Source organism: Meriones unguiculatus, chromosome 2, assembly GCF_030254825.1.
Source record: "Meriones unguiculatus strain TT.TT164.6M chromosome 2, Bangor_MerUng_6.1, whole genome shotgun sequence".
In the NCBI taxonomy this organism is placed as follows: Eukaryota; Metazoa; Chordata; class Mammalia; order Rodentia; family Muridae; genus Meriones; species Meriones unguiculatus.
Window position 1 is genome coordinate 100,026,256 of NC_083350.1, and position 21,251 is coordinate 100,047,506.

The 21,251-nt window shown below is 38.2% G+C and overlaps 1 long non-coding RNA gene across 1 annotated transcript in view; it reads right to left on the bottom strand.

The window, feature by feature from the left end:
• Positions 1 to 21,251, bottom strand: part of LOC110542615 (uncharacterized) — a 94,388-nt gene that overhangs the window by 15,705 nt on the left and 57,432 nt on the right. Inside the window, exons 9-10 of the long non-coding RNA XR_009589978.1 lie at positions 15,700 to 15,905; positions 9,000 to 9,084 (exon numbers count right to left, since the gene is read on the bottom strand). This is a non-coding gene — a long non-coding RNA (uncharacterized LOC110542615). The remainder of the gene's footprint in view (positions 1 to 8,999; positions 9,085 to 15,699; positions 15,906 to 21,251) is intronic.

A 21,251-nucleotide genomic window follows, 5' to 3' on the forward strand; every position in this document is an offset into this window, starting at 1 on the left:
ATTTCAAATGAAGTTAGGAAACAACTCTTTAAGGAAGAAAATAGATTTATTTACAGTTTTTTTTTTTTGTTTGTTTGTTTTTTTCCAAATTTGGGGAGGAGAGCTCTTAGTTTCTTTCTACCTTGCATGTATCGGTGTTATAGTTTCACACAAGAAATGAACCAAAAGCTAGGAGATAGACAACTCCAATGCAGCTTTGAGCTGGCCCTCGAGGAAGGGGAGCTCACTTCCTGGAGGGTTCCTGCTCTGTACCAGCACGCAGCCTTTTCTCCCACCAGGGAAATTTCCTAGGAAAATTCAGATTCTTTGTGGTTGATTGTGTTAGAGGTCCTATTTAAGCATCTCTGAATACTAGTAACAAGTTACCTAAAAGAGAAATCATGAGAATTATTTCATCTATAATACTGTATCTTTAAAAAGTAAGTTTTATGAATGTATTTAATCAAGGCAATGAAAGGCTTATATGCAAGGAATCCTACAAAACACTGATGAAAGAAACTGAAGAAGATAGCAGATTCCCCATGTTCATTGACTCACGTTATTAGGATTCACATGCTGCCCAAAGTAATTAGACATTCAGTAAAATGTCCATCAAAATTATCATAATGTCTTCCACCAAAATGGGAGAAAGTCTTAAAACTCATAATATAATATAATAAATATAATATAATATAATACAAAACAAAACAAAAACCCTCTTTGTTAAATAGAATAAAACTGGAAATATTAAAATACTTGATGTCAACATATACAAAGCTATAATTATCAACACAGCATGGAGCTAGCATAAGAACAGACACTTAGGCCAATGGGATATACTAGAAAGCCCTAAAATAAACTAACACTTTAACAATTGATCTTCAACAAACATGCCAAAAATACACATTGTAGAAAGATTGCTTTTTTTAGAATACAGCGCTGGGACAATTGAGAATATATGTGCAGAAAAATGAAACTGAATCTACTTTATGGCAAATAGAAACTCTAAACAGATTAAAGTCTTAAGTATAGGACCTGAAGCTGTAAAACAACTAGAAGAAAACAGAGACATTTCCCTGGTATTGGGGTAAGCTATGATTTTTTTTATAATTAACCTATTCTTTGAAAATTTAATATACCTATACAGTGTTTTTAATCATATTCACCCCACTGTCCCCTCCCCCTATCTTCTCCCAATTTCTTATCTTCTTCTTTGCATTCCTGTATGACCCACTGAGTCCACTTAGTGCCGCCTGCATGCATGGGGGTGTAGGGTATATGACTATCGTCTGGCCTAGAACACAGATAATAAAAGAAAACTAGACAAATAGAAATTGCAACCAGTTAAAAAGCAGCACATCAAAGGAACCAATCAAGAGAGAAGGGACAGAAAATGAGATGGAAGGAAATGTCTGTAAGCTACATATCTGGTAAGTAGTTAATACGTGAAGAATACAGGTAGATCAGACAACTCAATAGCAAGAAAACAAGTAACTACAAAAAATAATAGGCAAAAAGATGAAGTAGATTTTTCAAGAGATAACATACGAATGGCCAATGGGTATATGGAAAAATGCTCACCTATCACTAATTACCAGCGGAATACAAATTAAAACCACGTTGAGAAGTGATGCCACAATTCTTAAAATACTATTATCAGAAACTAATTCCTTGGCAAGGATGTGGGGAAATGGGAACCTTTGTAGGCCATCAGTGGGAGTGTAAATTAGTACAGCCATTTCAGAACCCAGAAATCCCACACAGGGTACAAATTACAAAAATAAAACAAAATGAGTATGCTGGTGAGGTATCTTTATGCCACCCACATGTTCACTGCAGCATGCATCACAACAGTCCAGAAACAGAATCAACCCGAGTTTCATTCAACAGATGTGTGGATAAAGAAAATGAGGTATAAATAAAAGCTGGAAGGCTATCAGCCTTTAAACAGACGAAACTCTGACATTTGCAACAGCATAGACGAAACCAACAGGCAATGTGGGGAGTGATACAAGCCAGACACAGGGAGATCTCTCCTATATACTGAGTCTAAAGATGCTGAACCCAAAGAGGGCAACATGGTACGAGGCACTGGGGAGTGAAAGTAGGAGTTAGGAAACAGAGGGAATGTGTTCAAAAGATACAAAATTGATTTTGCATAAATACGCTCGAGAGAGCTATGCTTTGAGCCAAGTGACTGTAGTTTGTAACAGCACACACGAACTTTTCAAAATTACTAAGAATAGATTTTAAATGTTCCCACCAAACACAGAAATATCTGTGGGACTGTGAATTACTTAGCTCAGTTGAACCATTCTCTGATGTATGTATATTTCAAAACATCAAGTTGTGCACTCTCTATATAAAACCTTTATTCAATTAAATTGTAATGGATATGCCTTTTCCCCTGATACCCACAGTGCTGAGACAGGAGGACGTAGCCATTATATCCTCTATAGTGCTCACTGCACGCCTCTGAGTTAGTGTTCATCTGTTTTAGGGGACTAACAATTCTATTTTGGCTTCTCCATATTTTTCCCAGCATTCACAAGGGACAGAGACTAAAATTCCATATCTGTTGTTTGCTAACTGATTTTTAGAAATAAACCTAATCAACCCAATTGATCAGACACATTTGTTCCTAAATGTTGTATGTGTGTCAATCCTTCTATTTAAACCTCACAGTTCTATCATGATTTGTGTCAAATGAGTTTGACTCACTATGACTAAGCTAAGATTAAATCTTCAATACAAAATTTTCCATTCAGCCGGAAACATGCTTTCTGCTCGTTAACACACTATTTTAACCAGCACAAACCCTCACAGTGGTAATTTATAGCATCAATCATGCTGGGCTATTTTTTTTCTTTTTCCTTTTCTAATGAAGAGAAGGTAGACAGGGAGATCAATAAAGAAGGCAATTCAAAACAGGGAATATGAGTGACTCCGAGTAAAGATGGGACCATTCTCCTTGCACTGCTGGGCTGAACTGAATCGCATGTCAAGAATGACTGGGAACCAACAGATCATGATTGTAATAGGTTTTGTTAATTGCAAGGGTGGATGAATTCTTGAGATGATTTATAGTCAAACCCCAGAGGCCACATTTCAATAATATGTGATGTAGAATATCAGGCTAACAGATTTCAATGAGGCTGTTACACAGTATGAATGTTTCAGTGTCCCCATTCATAAAACTGGGAGAACTGTGGCCCCCGCTACAAAGGTTTTTGCCTGTGTTAGAGGTAAAGCGCTGAGAATAGAGCTTGGCGTATACCAAATATCATATAAGTGTGAGGTAGGCATTGTCCTCATCCTTCTTCACAGTCACATGTCTATCACTTAAAAGACACAAAAACTCTTCTTGCTATATTGCCTTCAACATGAGGGAGAACAAAATACCATTTCATCATCTCAGTCATTGCCAATGTATACATTACCACCTGCCAAACATTATAGGGTAAAATGGCAAGGAAAAAAAATGCCCTTAGAGTTAACATTGTAGGGTATGGAATACAGTAAATGTATTTACATTATGTATTGTTATGTTATTGAGTGCTATGGAAAACAGCTACAGAAAGTTAGGGAAAAAATGCATATGGGCCATTCATCTTCCCCCACATTGAGCTCTGTTTGACAAAATGGCTAGGCACAAGGCCCTGTTTTCCCCTCAAGAAAAATTCCTGTGCTGACATTCTAGGTAACCGCTTCACTGAAATCCCAACCATTTGAATGAAACAGAAATAATCCAACATATGAACACATCCAGACAGACATATGTACATTGGCTTTCTGAAATGTAATGTGTATGCAATTTGCCGAATGGCTGCTTGTCACTTCCATCTGGTCCCATTTCCCTTGCACTTGAATGTGCCACCAGGATGTAAACCCTAAAAGCTGGAAAACAGAATTTAAATACTCAAACACATATGAGGGATGTTTTCCAAAGCAGCAGACCTCAAGAGAACACCGTGGCAACTTCGTTAATACCTCAGCCACAGTGGAGGGTAGCAGGGGCTGAGCACAAAGGCCACGGAGCATAAAAGACATTCCATTGCAGACCTCATTAAGTGGGTTTAAGATAAGCTTGACAAACTAATGACGGAAATCTAATTTGGATTTTCTGTACATAGGAATCCAGAGTCCAAACTCACCCCAACACTACCCTGCATACTGTCAAAGAGGGCAGCAACTCGGGGTCAGTTAGCCCCATGGAGTTCATGAATCAAAGGCCAGGCATGGATATGGCCCTATTCAACCATGATGAATGGAAAATCATGCCCTATGTGGTTTGGTTTTGAGCTCAGGTCCCATTAAACTGCACAGATGTCATAGGTCCCTAAATTAACAGTGGTTACTGGGGAAATGTTCATCAGGCTGAACATACTGAATAAAGAATGGCTTTCTCTAGACCTCACACTGTAGAGGAAGTATCTTTGCTATTGTTTATCCTGTCTCTAAAAGCTCTTTCCCAGTTCTACAGTCTAGCAACTGCATGGGATATGGGCTGTGTTCGAAGGCACTTATTTATCAGCTATCTCAGGATTCAATAGCTGTTGTTCTAGTATAAGACTATTTCAGCTCTCTAACTACTTTTCCATCCTCAAGTGTGTGAACTATGCAGTAGAAAGCTCCTTACACACCTTCTTAATCCCCATGTCAATCTTATCATAGTCAGCCCATGTTTACAGACAAGAGAGATGAAAATTCATGTAATTTACCCTGCCCCTAGTTAGGACAAGCAAGGATAGGAACCCAGGCCATCTGTCTTCTAAGCTTATGCCTGTATTCTGCTATCCACTGTGAGGAGGAACAAATACTTCCTGAATGGATACAGGAATGAGTGATGCCTTTCTCTCTTAACATCCTAGGTATTAAAAGAGGCAGGATTCACAACATTAACCACCATAGTTTTGAAGAACAAGTGTATAATCATAGGTTAGTGGTTGGTGGTTTAGAATTCTTAAAGGCCCAATGCCTCTTACTCGTCTATGTTTTCCATACCTTTTATTTCTTTTTTTAATTTTTTTCCATACCTTTTAAAACTACTTCACAGATAGAAGGTGTCTGTGCCTCCCTCTCCGCTCTCTCCCAGGTCTTGGAATTAACCCTTGAACCCTTATCCTTCTGCTTCTTTTGATAAAATGCTGAGACCAAAGGTGTAACTACTACTTCTAGCTATGTACTAAATTCTTAAGAAATTCTTATTCATCTCCCCATGTTTAGATAACTGGACATTTGCTCAGGCTGAAGGAAGACTTCAGTTCCTAGTCTCAGCTTTTTTAACAGTGACACACCCCATTTCCACTCAAGCCCTAAAAATAATATAGATAGTACATGTTTAACTACTATAAATCATATAAGGGTAGTTGACTGAATGTGTATTGAGGAGGAGGAACTAAATTTTTTGCTTGTCAAAGCCTGGTTAGTATTCTGGACCTCTCAATAGTCTTACTTCTGGACTCTGGCTGCAGATACAGTCTTGTTACATGGAATATCCCACAAACACACAGCACTGTGTGCTGCTATCCAGATAGTCTAGGAAAAGATGTCAAGTGTATTCTACCTCTACGATCCCCTCTCTCCTCCCGCAGGAAAAGGCCTGAGGTCAGTCACTATGTCCCATATGTAACTGAGAGGACAGTGCTGCTTGTCCTGCCCTGCTGCTATGACATCAACATAGGACAATATGGACAGAATAACTTTTGAGCTACGAAATGTTAGTGGTTAAAAATAAATAGAAAAGCAGGAATCCAGAAGCTCGTGTATCACATACTTTCACAAAGCCAAGATTTTATCCTTTCTATACATACTTGAGCAAGCAGACATAGACTTCAAGACATAAGACATATATATGCATGTAGGTTTACTCCATAGCAATTTAAATAAGCTAGTGAGTTGCTTTTGTTGGTCTGTCTTTCTCTATCTCTCTCTGTGTGTTTGCATGTGTGTGTACATGCATATGCTCATGTGTACTCATGTACATGCATGTAAAAGGCCAGGAGCTGACACTGATGTCTTGCTCAGTCACTTTCCACCTTGTTATTTAAGACAAGGTTTCTCTCTGAACTCGGAGCTCAGTCTAGCTAGATTTGCTGGCCAATGAGCTCCAGGAGTCTGCCTGTCGCTGTCTTCCCAGCGTTGGGATAACTGACTTGTGCTACCATGCCTGATTTGTGTGAGTATTAGGGATGCAAAATCAAGTCCTTGTGCTTTCATTACAAGGCTTTTCTGACTAGAGAACTTCCCCAGCCTAATGTCTTCTGGTTCCTAATACAGTTACTGCATTGTACATAGTGGCTACAGTTAGCACTTTTTTCATGATACTAGGTTAAAGCAGAAATCATTCACAACCAACACAAAGAGTTCTTATTATCTCTGTTTTGAAGGTGGGTAAACTAAGGCCCCGAAGGTATACTGTTAGCAAACCTTAAAATGGAATTTACCTGTGCACAGAGCTCTGTTCAGTAGTCGCAACCTTTTCATTTAAAATGTGCGGTAACTGAAGGTAGCAACTGCCACACTTATCTGACAACCAGTTCAAATTAGTCACATCTCTGTGACACACAGGAGTTCCTTTGGCCAGACTACAAAGTAGTCAAGACTCAACAGCTTCCTCAAAGAATCCTGAGCTTTAGAACCCAGTGTCTTCAGAAGGTTTTAGACCCTAGGTTAGGGATGTAGATCTTGTAATGTATTTCCTCAGGGTTACAAATAGGATCAATGGTCATCATTCTTAATCTGGTAACCACTAGTTACTCCAAGGGCACTTACAGCACCTACTGTGTGAGTACTGCCTCTTAGAAATAAAACTGTGTGGAGGGTGTGAGAAAGGCTTACTGAGACAGTGATGCGGCCGACTTCCCTCAGGGAGCCTTCAATCTATCCTTGGGAAGAAAACCATAAGAAGTGAGGTAGTAAGAGCTGAATTAATCTTAGAATCCATTAGCAATATTTAGAAGTATTAAAACTAAATCAAAATTTCTTCAAAGGTTTAAGTCTTTCACTCCTTAACTCCCCTGCCTCCCCACATGCCAGTCAGAGTTCAAAGAAAAGATGCATACACCTCATTTGGAGATCAGTTGAACCTTGGGCACATGTGATAAATCCTTAATAAGTCAGAAAGATAGATGTATTTATTCTTAAAATTAACTAATTTTCACACCAAGGTTAAATGATTTTCCCCAAGACAGTTTACTGGAATGTCTGATAAAATACCACAGTCCCATCTCTCATTTGACATCGCTGACCCCTTTCCCCTTGTTAAAGTACCCCTGCGGAAACACTTACATGTGCTGGCACGGAGTCAAACACAAAGCACACTCACGCCTGCACATGGAATCAGAAAAAGAAAAGAGCAGTTTTCACTGAAATATTAGGACATTTCATGGGCGGCAGCAAGGAGTAGCCCAGATACTGCTCTGCAGAGAACAGGGAGCTGTGAGTTTAGGGGTGCTGCTTCCTATGGCTGCATCTTGTATATAGTTTTGGGGTTTCCAGCAGTTTCTTTCGCAAACCCAGAACTATAGAAGGAAAAAAATCCCTCCCAGATAACTGAACCAGTTGGCCAGGAACAGCATCCAAAGTTTTTGCTTATATGGTGTATTTTTGAATACACACACATACACACTCACACACATATACACACTGTCTCTCTCTCTCTCACACACACACATACATACACACACACACACATACACAGACACACACACACATACTTTAAATCTATTGTGCTGAACTATCTCAGATCAGCCATACAACATTCAGCAAGTTGCTTTCAGTCATTGGTAAATAATAAAATTTTCCATGGCTTTTTTTTTTTTTAACTTCAAATATAGAAATCTATTCAAGGTACCTTAGAAAGAATTATAGTTAGTGAATAATCAAAAGCAAGGGAAGTCATCAAATATGCTAATAAAAGATCATCATTATGACACATGTAAATTTCATTTGGAAAATTACTGAGATTATCTGCATTAACTGGATTGTAAACAGTCAAAGAACAATTATATGCTAGCATTGGTATTGATACAGAGAATGGAATGCTTAATACACAATGTCTGTCCCACACTCCGCATGCTTTTTATTTAAGCCTAGAAAGCACTTCATGTTTTTCTGGGCTAGTTAGCATTGCATTTACATTTTGATAGCAAAACTGAGGTTAGAACAGATTCATTGTTTCATATGTTTTATTCTTCCTATTAAACTCTATTGTAATTTTGCTATGTCTCAGTCAATCTTAGAGAACCCAAATTACACAAAACTTTGGGGATAGAAATTAGCATAATTGAAATAATTAAATTTTGGTAATTATAATTCTCACTTAAACCTAAATTAAATATGCCAAACTATAATTATGTTCAAATTTGCAGCATGAAAATTATCCCCATTTTGCTCTTGGCTTCTTAAAATATCTCACAGGGGATCTTAAGCCCTTCAGGTAAAGTCAAGAGGCCTTATCTCTTCAGCCTTTGGGTGGAAGGGACATCATGTATTAGACACAATCATTTAGCCTCTTGGGAGAGGAAAGATGGTCCATTTATTCTTTACTGTGACATGTAGGGTTGGTACAATAATCTTTGGATACTTGAGAATTACAGTGCCATTAATGAGTGCTGAGGGCCGGAGCAGATAGTAAAAATATGAATATTTTCTTTGGAGAAAAACTCAAGCAAAGCAGGTCATGTTTTAGGACAAGGGTAAACAAGGGTAATGAGAAACAAAGACACACACACAAAGGCTGTAACATTTTGAACCGGACACTGGAAGAGAATCACCGTTCCTTAGCCTTTTTGAAAGGAATAACGACAGGGACTGTGTACAGACAAGGAATACTTGCCTTTCAACCCAGGGGACAGTCAAGGATTTTTTGAAAATACTAGGACTGAATCCTTGTTATTTATTTGGGATGCAAAGAGAAAGCACAAAAATAAAATGGGGTAAGCTCTTTAACTCTGCCTTCTGTGCTAAGGTCAAATGAACCAAATGGTGTGATTAAACTTGCAAGATGGTGAGCTTACCTTCATCCATGGGACAGTAGGAGGATATCATCTGTGAATGTATTGGTCAAGAAATAGATGAGGCTCTGTGTGCAGGGTGGGCACGCTGTCAAAACATAGAACGAGTTTCTTACAAAAACATATGAATATATCTCCAGTTGAGAAAAATATTCACATTAATAAAGGGATAAGACAGAAGAAGCCTGGCTGACATCCCATCTGTTCTTATGAATTAAATTTAGCAATCATATGTAATATAGACATTTCTGTCTGAATGTCGTGAAGCCCTGCCATTCCCGGGCTTTCACTAGAAAGCTCTACAATGTGACTTGAATAACAATCTGTCTTAGCTAATTAGTATTTTCGCTTTAGCACATTCACTTCCAGACATATTGCTGTTTGCACATGGTAATTTAGGTAAACAGATCCCATCCACAGCTGCATCCATTAACACTGCTAATCAAAACTGAATTCAGGTAATTAGGCGCATTTATGCAAAAAATGTGTAATTTTGGGGAAAAAGCTAGATTCTTCAGTAATATATCAATAAGCAAAAAATACCATTTTGTTTATGAAGAGGAACGATGAGGGGAGAAAAAATCATCATTAATATATATATAATGTAGACAGAGTAAAATTCTGAAATTAAATCTCAGTCTTTAATTGGCCTGTATTTTCAGAAATTAGATCATATTTTTCATAAATGTTTTCCTCAATGTTTCCATATAGTGAAGTTGATTCCTATCTGCCTAACTGTGTAATCACCATGAAGCAAGACTCAAATGGTTAATGAATCCTCAAGGATTCATACAACTTGGGGTTGGAGCTCAAACTTGGTAATCTATCTTGCCTCATACCTCCAGGCAGGACTCTTGGTGACTCATTTCACCATACACTGAGCTCCTCTCTGCCAGGTGTCCTTTGCTTTTCCAGCTTGAGTCACAGTAGCATCCCCCACCCCACTTCCGTGCCAATATTATTCAGAGTTAGTCCCTAATTCTACGCAATGCCCTTTACTTAGGCTTTAAATTTAGTTTCAAAATAGATATGATGAATTGTCTGATTTTCGTTTTTTGTCTCTTTAAAGGCATAAACCAAAATGGTAATTCTGAAGAACTATTCTGACCTGCTCAGAGAAATTAGTTGGATTCTGATAAGTTATAAGTGGCTAAGGAGTGACTTACTTTAAAAACCATCTGCTGCACCACCCAATGGCTCCTGCGCCTATTCCTCCTACTGTTCTCCCAATGTCCTTTCTTCCTCAGACTCTGTTGTGCTTCTTGCACACCTGCCTTCCTAATGAAGTAGGAATTCCTAATTCAGTCCCCTTAGCTTTATTTGAATGGTATTAGGTCCCTTTGATACAACTTACCTAACATTTTCTTAATTCCTGCCATGTATTAGGAACTTCCTAAGATCCTGAAGGAGAATACAAAGGTGAACCTGGAGGTCTCCTTCTCCTTTGGGCTAACCTACAAGAGTTTATATGGCAACAGAAGCAACTTCTAAAGGTGGAAAAGTCACTAAGTAAAATTTTATCTGTGCCTTCCCCAGCCCTGAACCCCCTGGGCTAATCTTACGGAGGTTTGCTTTTTTTTCTAACTCAGAATAATTCTTCTTCTTTGCCTCTGATAATAAATTAGGAAATGAGAAGAAAAGCCACCTTGTTAAAGAGCAGGCCACCCTTTTCTCATGTTATAGGATTCCAGTACAATTTTTTGCTCTTTGTTTTTAATGTTTATCAAAATGATGTTTTCTTCCATGTAGCCTTTAGATAAATTTATCGTAAACAACTGGACAATTTCCTACAACCCAGAAAAGTGACAGATGCTATCTTTGGGACACAATTTCAGTAATGGGAGCTATCAAATAGAAAGGCACATTTATCAACAGATTGTCATACTACAATCACCAACTGGTGTAAAGAGCATGTGGCAAATACACTCCTTAGGTAAACAAAGTTTCTTATGAGCTTTAAATGAAAGATAAATCAGCATAAATATTTTAAAGACAGCTTTTCATTTGTTTGTGTCTGTATTGTGTGTGTGTGTGTATTGTATGTGCTTAAGTTGTGTGTGTAAGGGGTGTCATTGTGCATATGTTTGGAGCTCAGAGAATGGTATTGGGTGTCAGATAGTCATTCTGTTTTGTTTGAGACAGTGTTTCATGTTCGCTTTTGCAGACCTCAGGCTAGCCCAGATACACCTTGTCTCTTTCTCCCTCCTCCAGGTAGGGGTGCTCTGGGATTCATAGATATTTGTGCTATGTGTCAGTTATTACAGTGGGTGCTAGAGACTGGATCTTAGGTTTTCAGGCCTGTGGAGCTGTCTTTCCACCTCTTGAAGATAAACTTTTAAGTGCCTACTGTCTGTTAGAAAACTAAATAGTGTGATAATTTTAGTACAATTGGACAGATTATGTCATTTGACTATGCCACACACCCATCTGACTTTACTAGGTCAACATTATGTGAAAACTGGAATTAAGGAATTTAATGGCTCTCACTATTCTGGAAAGTTAATATTATAGTGTTTATCATTTCTTCTGTATTTTCTTCTTTTAGATTCTATCACACAGATTACAAGAAATAGTTACTGCTATCAGCCAATACTTTTACTCGAGTGTCTGTTGAAGAGAAAAAGTTGTAGGTGACTGTTTTTTAGCTATGGAAAGAAAATCCTGAAAGTCCTTTATATCAGCCACTCTCTGTTTTTCTTTCCTTCGGTGAAATAAAACTATTCATGGGAGGCATACTCTTGATTTTTGTGAGTTCAAGTTGCTGCCACAATACACAGCAAGGGACAATAAGCAATGAATTAAATACCACCAATGGCTGCTTTTTAAAAGTCTGCATTTTTAAACAGAAGGACCCCAACTCAAATATGTAGTCCATAAATATCACATGGATTAATCTTGGCTTTTTAATGGTAAATGACGTTATTTCACAACCACAAGGGAAAATGTCAGAGAATAGTTAGATCAGAAGGGAACTGTCAGAAAACAAAGGCAACACATACACATACACACACCTTCAAAGCACACTGAACCAACATATATGATTGGAGCTGAGACCTAACAACATAGAACCTATTTTCCCTTCCATTTCCTTTTCTACTAATTCATTTTTCCACACTAAGAAATGTACATCTCACCATCCCAGCACTGATTCTCTTATGTAAGAAAAGATTCCTGGTGATTAGTGACAGTGTGGTACAGGATCCTGTCAGTACATTGGCATCTTAGCATTTTACACACACAGAATGTTGTTACACTTGCAACAATGTCTCACAGAAATCTATATTCATTCATTCTTGTGAAAAGTCAGAGAAGAAGATTTGTAATTCTGCCTGAAGAGTGAGTAGTGTATGTTTGGAGGGTCTTAAATTTCAGGGGGCTTTGGTTTTAGTAAGAATTATTTTAATGAGCAAACAAGTATTAGCATAGAAAGAATGATTTTTTAAAAGTTTGACAGTTCAGTGTGCCAAGGCTTAGGCTGATATTCTGCATCTTATCGGAGAGTAAAGAACAACACATTTGTCCGGAATTTATGGTGAGTCTTTGTTCAGTGATTAAAAATAGGAAATTATCCGTATAGCAAACAGACTCTAGTTAAACATAATATTGATCTATGCTTTGAGGTATTGTAAGTCTCTGGAGGAGGCCAGAGTCATTCTGCCGGTTGATTCGTCTCAGTTTCTCTGTCACAAGTATTTCTTCTGTGACTTTCTTCACAGGCCTACTGTAGAAGCCTATTTTTGAGAAGGACATTAAGAGCACACATGAAAAGCTTGTGCAAAAATAAATGATAGCACCTCAGGCTTCTTAATTTTATACTATAATGCCTTGGACTTTTCTACCTTCACACATTTAGAGTGGATTCTTTGATGAAAAGAGAGAGAAATGAATTGCATACGGTACGAAAAGAACCTTTATTACCATTTTAATAGTTCACAGACACATAAAAGGAGGACACATTCACCATGTGGAAGAACCCACTACTAAAGAGATCCACTGACTTCGTAATAAGAAAATTAATATAGTCTGGAGAAGCAAAATAGTTTTTGAAGCACTGTGAATATGCGAACTTTTCACAAAAGTGTCCAGAAAGTTTACCAAAGGGAAATGAAACAAAATCACTTCATGAAATTCCAAAGAGATGGAGTTTTTCTTTCCTATGTTTTTGAGCCCAGTAAAAATACTGACTGCAGCCACAGACTACAGGAGATCATGGGAATGAAATGCCAGATATCAGAACTCAACTTTCAGGGTGGCTTAATGAGAGGCTGAGGTAGAAGGCTTATGCTTCGAGGGACCTTTCTATAAACTTAAAGCTGGCGTAGCACGCGGTGTTCATTGCTGCTCGTTAGGGCAGAGATCTTGCTGTCATTCGGAACGTTGCTTCCCTCTGGAGAGCGTTTATTTTCAGTTGTGCAGACTTGGGCCTCATGCTCACTGCCTTGGGTGTGCTGGAGGCTTTTAGGTTTTGTAGCAGAGAGACACTACTTGGGACTCTCCCTCCACAGTTCCCCATTATGTGTTCATTATTTCTAGATTTTCCTGCTTGAGCAATGCTCTCGCCAGAGCTCTGGCCCTTTCCAGGCAGCACATCATTGAGATATGCAAAAAAGAAAATTAAAATACAGGGATTTTATTGTTATTATTATTTTAACGACTGGGACCTGCTTGATGTTTGCATTTAAATTAGACAGACTAATTCAGATGCAGCTTTTAATTTCAGAAAGGTTAATCACCCTACCAAAGGTCAGTCAAACTTTAATCTTCAGTAAAATTGCTATGGGTCCACTCACCTGCAGGACATGTATTATATTTCCATGTAAAAGAGCACATTTTATTCATCATGTGTCACAATCATCTCTCTGCATTACCACATTCGACTAAAAATATTAAATTCTTTTAGAACTCTAACAAAAGTTCTTTTCTACATACCCTAAGAGATAATCTTATTTTTTTAACAGCCACAAATTATGCTATCAGCTGTGATTGACTTCTCTAGCCCTTTGAAATCCATAGATACATTCTTTACTCATTAGAGCTATTCTTACACTACCAGATCTCAAGTACACAAAGTAATGTTTCGTGAGAGCAGCAGTGTGTGGCTACAGGGACTTCCACTTTGTCTCGGACTGGGCTAACCATCTACTTGGTTATGCTGATGAAGCTTATTGGGAACCAAAACTATTGATTTGGAGGAAGTACATGTGAATCCTGTTTGAAGAAGAACTGAATACTTAAATTCCCTAGCTCAGTCTGTAACTGTGTATTGAGACATACATTGACTGTCTTGTCTGTTATGTGGCAAATATAGAGGAAGAGGATTCTTATTTAAAGAATAAAAGGATCTCTACTATGATACATTATCCTATGAAAATGACCCTCAGAATATAGTAAAACAATGAAAATCTTCACTTCCAGTTTTTCTGATCAGATTCATTAACCTTTAGTGAAGTCTTGAGAAAGTTTACTTCAACTTATACCACAATTTGGTAAACAGTGGCTAAAGTTATCTGCATACCTAAGTACTTCAAAACTCATAATTCCATTAGGTGATTCATTTCTTATTTTGATAATATGAAATCTGATTATCAAAGTTTCAAATCCGTATATTGAGAGTGCAACACCCTCTAAGGCTAGGAATCAAATCATGAAAAGTTGAAGTGGGCATGTTTAAAACTCATATGCTACGCATCCCTTTTTAAAAGGTGTCGTGGAATTTAAAGATTGCTTTTAAGACATAAGACAATACTGATAGCAAAAGTCAAATCACTGGTTTTTGTGGTGATAAAATGGCCCGGATTAAGAGAAAGCAAAGGAGCCTTAATGTAGTCCCCAACTCTCCTGCATATTAATCACCAGCATATTATGGCGGTGGTGTGACACAGCATAAATAACTCAAACTTGCCTTTTGCATAGTCTTGAGACCCTTCCTTCCTCCTTTGTACTCAGATAAAGTGCACAGGCACATTCACAAAGGCACACAGGGCTCTCCTCATCAATATTCACACTCATTAATTAACAATATGTGAAGGCTATAATTCGAGAAACACCCCAGAGCTTGAATATTCAATCAAGCCAAGCAAATCACAGTGAAGAAAAAAAAATACAGGTAGGACAATCACAGACCAGACTGACGAGGGAGAGTGGCACAATGTGTCAGGGGACATTCTGAGAGCAGAAGAGGGTACTCACTCTGTGTGCTGAGTGACTGCAAAGCCCACCCTCTCCAACTGGAGCCCTTCTTCAAACTAAGGCTCTACCCACTATGTAGCAGCACTTGCCCTTCCATCCCTCTCTGACTGGGCTGACACATAAAAGAAGGTAAAACAACGGCTTTTTGCTTATATGGTTAAGCAAAAAACCTACAACGTTCCACAATACAAATATTCAATTGTTATTTGTTACCAAGTAGTTACTCTGAAAATGATTTTTTTTTAAAAAAATTAGCCAGATAGGAAAAGCAAAATATTGTTCTACAATCCATCCTTGGTATCAAAAGCTATTTAATAATATTTTTGAATTTTCAGATTTCTGAAAAATAAAATCTTAAAGTTTTCAGAGAATGTCACACCAATGATCAAAAGAAAAACCCATATGTATTTTTTGATAAAGCATTTCAGTCACGAAACAAGAAGGAACTCACTGAACTACCACACAAAAATCTTAACCAGACCACCCTGGAGACAGAAGTAGAAAGGAAACATACCTTCGGCTGAACAAGTACACCACTTTCTCCTCTCGGCTACACAGCCCTGCCGTTCCACCTGGAGCAGAAGCCGACTCCGAGTCCCTTGTGATCTTGGTGACAATGCCATCATACCACTGGTAAATTTTTCGATTAAACTTTGCAGATGTGGGAGCAACTTTGTTAATTATGATATTAGCCAGCTGGCAGGGACAATCAGTCACCCGCTGTAAGGAAGCCAGACAAAGAGACATCTAATCATTGCAAGCAGGGCAGATAAATTTTGTTCCCTTCTCACAGATTCTATCCCTGCTGACCCTTCCCTCGGCCGTCGACTGTCAAATTTAGATTCAGCCAGCTCCCGAGCTTCCCTTTATCCCTGCCTCAGATCTGAAACTCCTGGTTATCAGGGAGACACGCGTCACTAGCTGTCTCTGCGCAGGAAAGCAATCAGGTGAATACGACTTATTATCTTGCATTGCTTTCCGAGGACTGACAAGATTGATTTGAGACCAGGAACACATTCAGATCTCAGACACGCAGTTCCGAGGGTTTCAAGTTCAGACAACAGGCTGGGTGCAAAGTTACAAGAGAGGAAGAACCTCAGCCCCAGTGCTAAAGCTACAGGATGATCCACATTAAGATAGATTAAAAAGCACTCATCAGTTTCCCTTTTCAGGTGCCCTTCTGGTCTCCTTTCCCATCCCATTCTGCCTTAGCAGCGTTGTGTCTAGGAGCAGCGTCACCTGGGGAATCTGGCTTCATATCAGGGTAGCCTCAGATCAGCCTGTGTAAGCTGCGCTCTCACAGGAAATTATCTCCGCTCATTCTTTTTGCATGTGAGGACGTCACCACAACAGGGTTCAAAGCCTCCACATTTGCTTTATTAGCCTAGAAACCTAAGAAAATAAGCACGTCTATTTTAATATAACTTAAAGCTATCCAATGGAAATAGGAGGATATATCATATGGGGTGGTGTTTGTTGGGGGATGCTAAAATCCCATCAGAATTACGTAGGAAATTTTTGGAATTTATTTATATATTCATGTCTATGTTGATCTAGGTTTCTTCTTGAGAGTAATACAATCTTTAGCCTTGATCACTTGAGGGTGGCATTAAAAAAAATGAATCATAGAAAGAGAAATAACAAAGATGCAGGAAAAGTCAGAGGATGTAAGTTTGTCTGCCATAGCTCAGTTTCAAGCCAAGAAGCTTTGATAATCATTTGCCATATGCTTTGTTTTCAAGTGGCCCTTCTTACAGTGTTCACTGTGACAGCTCTGGCAGCTGCTCCAGGTCGACCCCATAGTAGTCAATCGAGTCACGTATGCTGATGAAGAGTGGCTACTTAGCCTACACACATCATCTGAATCATGCAGAAACTCACTCCTGAGGCCCGGTATTGATGAACATGCATTGATTTATTTTTTTAATTTATATTTATTTAAAGATGTTTTAAAGATATATTTTTTAAATGATGAAAAGACAATTCCAAAAAAGGGGGAGTTAAAATAGGCATTTTCAAAAGGAAAGCCAAGTGTTTCAACAATTCTCCCATGAAATGATTTCATCTCAGGAAGTTACAATTTCTCTAAAAGATCTTGACTCAGCCTGAGAATGCAATTTTTCTCTTAGAAAATTCAAAGAGAATAAAATATGCTATACATAAAAATTTTCACTGCTGTAGAACCTGTATGAAATTGAATGAATTTTATGTCTCCAAAGAAAAATTAATAAATAAATTTTGGCATTTGCTCATAGGTACTCATGATGTGATTATAAGGAAGACTGAGAAAACTGACTTTTTAGGATGAAAACTAAGTTTTTATGATAATGCTTACTGAATAGTCTAGAAGGAGCAATGCCTAATGGGAAGTACAGCCTTCCTCAGCCATTCCTCATCATTCATGGTATAGGGGAGGGGAGACCCCGAGAGTCTCATTGGTCAAGTCCGTGTTTACAAATACCCCATGCAACTCTCTTCTCTATTCTCTGAATTATACTTAAGATAATTAATACACTGTAGAGGTAACATAAAATATCTGTGTGTTTCTAATTCTGATATCACCGTTTTTATTCTCCTGAATCTTCCAACCTGTGGGCGATTGAATTCACAGGCACAAAACTGGTAGTTGTGGAGCACCAAGCTTGTTAGGGAATATGAGAAAGGCCTGCCCCTTTCACCATGGTAACTGCTCATCTTCAATGGCAGAATAAAAGACGGTAATCAGGTGGACTATATGGTAGGACTTTGGTGTTAACACACGGTAACATAACGCATGTAAAATCTGTTGCACATGTCCTAAACTTCATTTTGTAGCTTCATTATTACTCTTAATATAATTAGCATATAAATAAGTCTTATGAATTTTATGGCTTTCTAATAATCATTACCCAATCTCTATGAAGTTCAATGAGGTGTTTTGGAACAACGAAAATGTGGTACTTTCAACTCAAAAAATCATGTGTAGCTATGACCAAGATTGCAAGACTTGCAGAACAACAACAACAACAAAATCTACAGTAAAAAATACTAATAATAGCTCCAAAATACACAAAATTTCAGTCACAAATTATGACTTGACCTAGACAACATGTCAAATACACAGGTCCCATTAAAGGGCTGTAAAGGTGAATTCACCGTGGCTGTGGTTATCCATGTAGAGCATTTCCTGCTACATGACAATTAGACCATGGATATGACGGAGAGAATGGCCGGGAGAAGCCGCATGCCCCTGCTAGGCTTGGCATTCACATCACCTAGTTTGACCCTTGCTGATTTCTGCTCTCCATGGCCACAGAGGCCAACTCAGAGCAGAGCCATCCAGTACCTTTCATGACAACAGGCGGCTGTTGTTATATAAACATGACGCATGTGCGTGGGAATTGTTTTAGAGGCTGAAGCAGTCAGAATGAGTGTCAGTGAGTCACTCTCCATTTGAAAATACTCTCCTGGGATCAGATCCCCTGGGGCTCTACACAGGTCACTAAGCCTGACTCTACTGGGCATGTTCTTTCTGGTATGCCCTGCACCTTCTCCCGTTGGCTCTTAGGACAGCTATTTCTACTTAGCCCTCTGATGGCTTGAATATGTTTAATTACATCATACACACATAAATAATATTTCTATTGTCTGTGTGTGTGTGTGTGTGTGTGTGTGTTTCTGTCTTCCAGAGCATCAAATGTATAAGTGAATGCCTGCAACTTTCTCTTCTGCTTGTCCTAGTCTCGGGGTCTGAGGTCTATCTCCTTTCCATTCTTAGGCCTTAACTTATTACCTCTGAGAATTTGGGAAGGTTATTAAACATCAGTAGGACCGTTAGGTAACAATAACATACTGTAGCACGCTGACAAAGGCTGCACATAGTGCATGCCAGTTGCTTAGCGCACAATGGATGTGCAGTACCTATCCCATCATTAACACGGCAACAACAGAATCACCAGGAATCAGCGCTGTTTTTGAAGAACAGCAAAGGGTCCAGGGTTAAGCTTCATGAGTGGACTCAAAGCCAGCCTTTCTCCACTGATTAACAACAACATTGATACAAGTGGTAATATCTTCCTCAACGACGAATAAGAATTAAAGGTGTAATTACAAGGTAACACATAGTAAATGATGTTGCCAATTATTATTGCTTTGCCTTCTGGGCTAATTGGTTAGTAATTTGCTGTTGTTTAACTCATTTCGGTCAGAACAAATGAAGACTTTTACAGTAAAAATCTGGGAACACACACACACTTAGAGACACAGCCTGTGTATGTATGTACATACACATGGCATATGATCTATAATACATGAGATGTTTCTACATATGATTGAATACACATGGAAAGAACCTAGGTAGCTCTATTTGCAAGAGGAAGAAGTGTACTCTAAGGATGTCAGAAGGTTACTAAATTAAATGAAGAAATTCTGAGATGAAGTTGTTTCTATGATGCATTTTTAAAGCAAGGAAAAGCATAGAATCATGTGTATTGTATATCATCCTAATGTATGAGAAGAGTATTGTGTCTAATTTATATATTGGGAGACTATCTGTAAAAATTATGCTAGGAATTGCTCATGATGGATGCCAGAGTAGAGAAAGGTCTTGAAATAAAAAGAATTATTTTACATAGTATATACTTTGCGGCTGTACAAATATACTTTGTACAGATATAGATAGATAAATATCGATGCAGACACAGACAGAGGTATAGATACAGATATAAACACATACATAGATAAATAGATGTACACACTCTGTGATATAGTCACATACACATATACGTGTAGCTTTAAAATATTAACATATATAAAATTGTAAAGAAAGGCCATTGTTCTTGCTTGAATGGTAATTAATTTTAATTTTTGTATAAATAGTTCTGGATATTTTCATTTTTTCATAGCTTTGAATGGTATTCACAGTTTTTGTGTGTCTGGATGATGAGCAGGGCATAGAGCCCTTTATGTCCACTTGTGCCATAACTAACCTTCACTGCTTCTTGCTTCCAAACCCCATTTCTATGCTACTTTCTATACCATTTGTTCCATGAGTTGTTTTTTTTCATCTATTAAATGTCAAAATATTTACATGCCCGCATCATCTCCTCTCTCTAAGAAAGCCTTCCTTAGACAGGATTTAATTCAGAGTGAGAGATTCAAATTATAGTCCTAAATTCTCTCCAGCTGTAGAGTCAAATCAAGTAAGGAGCTGCCTTCTCATGTTGTCAGGGAAAGACATCAAGATGTCTAGATGCCAGAAGGATACATAGTTGAGGGCTTCTGGTGGGGCAAATGAAGCCACATATCACATGTTCTTGGTACACAATAAAGTGTGAACTGATATATCAAAGGTTGACATGTGCTTAAAACCCAAGGCATCCCTTGGCTTCTTACATATGAAAATCTGACAATGTAATGCTTACTGCAAATATCATCTTAAGGTTTCCCAGTACTCACCTAAGAATATATCAAGGGTCACATTTTCCCCATTCAAATACAAAAAGTTTCTTAAATTTTAAAAATGCAACTATCAATTAAACTGTCTTGGGCATAGCTGGTGCTAGGCACAGGAACACCTGCACTGATAAGGACCTATGGCCTTGGGTAGGCAACTGCTTCAACTGTCTCACTGTGAAAACGTCTACGGAATTTAAATGAGAAAGGCGATTGCTCTATTGTTCATAGGCTAGATTAACTTTAGGTCAATACCTGAAGGTACTTGATAACTAATGGGTAGTCTCATCAGAGATAATGTCATAATCAAAATCCTCCCAGTTCATTCTCAGCAGCACTGGGTAATTAGTGCCAGCTGTAGGGCATAAAAGCTACTATTGCTTTCAGTTTTTCATGTAGGAGAAAACTTCATCCAGGAAATGGACACAGTTCCATATGTCCACTGGCAGTACATATACCATTTACCTGTTCTTCTCAAATTTAAATGATAATGGAAAATACGGTGACTATTGGTAAATGTGAATCTTGATTCAGGAGTTATGGATGGAGTTTGACATTCAATATTTCTACCAAGCTCTTGGATGACGACAGATACTCTTGCTGGTCGCCATGGATATCAAAGCTGTAAATTAT